The sequence below is a fragment of the Lathyrus oleraceus genome, chromosome 5, assembly GCF_024323335.1.
Source record: "Lathyrus oleraceus cultivar Zhongwan6 chromosome 5, CAAS_Psat_ZW6_1.0, whole genome shotgun sequence".
In the NCBI taxonomy this organism is placed as follows: domain Eukaryota; kingdom Viridiplantae; phylum Streptophyta; class Magnoliopsida; order Fabales; family Fabaceae; genus Lathyrus; species Lathyrus oleraceus.
Window position 1 is genome coordinate 337,462,625 of NC_066583.1, and position 1,932 is coordinate 337,464,556.

Here is a 1,932-nt window from a genome sequence, read left to right on the forward strand (position 1 = left end):
ACCACCCAAAGGGAGTGTACTAGGGTTTAAACCTGCCGAACATGTTCTATCAGAGGTTCCCATAGTCATCATCCCATCTTTCGAATATTATCGGAGGAACGAATACTCGTATTCCAAAAATATTCTCAAGAGAGACTCTTATGAGTGTAGTATCGCGTAACAACCGCATCAGATCTTACATTTGAACGACCTCCGCACTACTTCCTAAAAATAGGCCAAGATGAGCTTGCTAAACTAAGGTCCTTGGCTTCTAAGGCACATGATTGAAAGAATAATGCCTAACCACAAATAACTTGTGTGACATTATTAATCCAACATGACCTCCACCAAGTGAATGAACTCGCAAGTCAACTTGTTAAGGAATACTCCACACAAGTCGACAAGACTACGCCATTCTCCTATCCTAAGGCGCACTCGAGTTCGGGTATAGAACTCATCTCACAGAGATCACCAAGCAAACAGCAATTGTATATCAAGCAATTCAAACATTACAATTAATACAGTAATCCCAAATTGTATAAAAATATGTCAAATAACAAATAACAAATATCATACAACAGGGGTGAAAAGTAGGCAAAACCACCAAGGAAGATGATGATCCCCAGTAGAGTCGCCACTTTTCTGTAGCGGTGTATTCGTCACTTTATGATTTATTGACTAAATCAAAAGCAAAGCATACAAAGAATTGAGTCGCCACCGCACTTTTATTTATCCAAAGGAATGGCTAAAAAGCGAACAAAAGCCTAAGAAGTTTTACACATAGAAAACTAATGAAAAGGTCAGAGATCTGGGTAAGGGGTTAATTATGCAATGGGAAGATGTTAGGCACCCAAAACGTCCTAGGTACTCCTAGGGAGCCCTTTTCACAACTTGTTGTACGAAATGTTATTTGTTTATGAAATATTTATTGTGCAAACATGGATTGAAGGGATGAGAAAAGAATATACAATTTTTATTATTTTTGTGTTTGAACGGATGAACCCGTTGCCTACGTACCTTTCCATGGAAGGTAAGGATCAAAACGCCGTAGTTCGGCTAAAAGATTTCCAAAATATGAGTGGATTCATTTTAAGCAAAAGCCCTAAGGTCTTTCGTTATCCACGGGAGAAAACTCAACCTTATACAAACAACAAGTCCACCATGTGAGAAAAGCTTCAACTTGCTAGTGAGGGGTTAACCCTATAATAAGCAAGGAAGTCTTACAATTCAATCACTAAGGACAAAAGGTGAGATTAACATCAACCAACTAGGATAAATCAAACCTATGGCTAATGTATGAAAACTTATCAAGAATGGACAAAGCCATAAAACAATTGAATGAGTTGGATTAACCAATTAGGATTATTCACAAAATGGTCAAGATATGATTAGAATTCAATTCAAAGAAGTATTATGAAAATGAAGTTTGAAAAATCACAGGCTTAAGGCCTAGGTTTATATTTTGAAAACAAATGACAATGTTTGCACAATATTTTCAGGTTTTGGATTAACATGCAACTGGAGGTTTAAAGAAACAAAAGGTGGGAGGGTGAGGAAGTAAAACTTCTTAAATGTTCACCTCTTGAAATCATATGTAGATGATTCAAGTGATTCCTTTGGAATAGGCAACAATGCAAATAAGCAAATGAGCAAAGCAAAATGGATACCGGATGCCAATCAATGGGCTTACACCAATCTCACAAACAAACATGGATACCGGATACCAATCAATGGATTTACACCAATCTCCCAAAACAAAACCATGATACCAGATGCCAATCAATGGACTTATACTAGTCTCACAAAACAAAATGGATACCGGATGCCAATCAATGGACTTATACCAATCTCCTAAAACAAACACAAACATGGATACCGGATACCAATCAATGGATTTACACCAATCTCCTAAAACAAAACAATGATACCAGATGCCAATAAATGGACTCATAC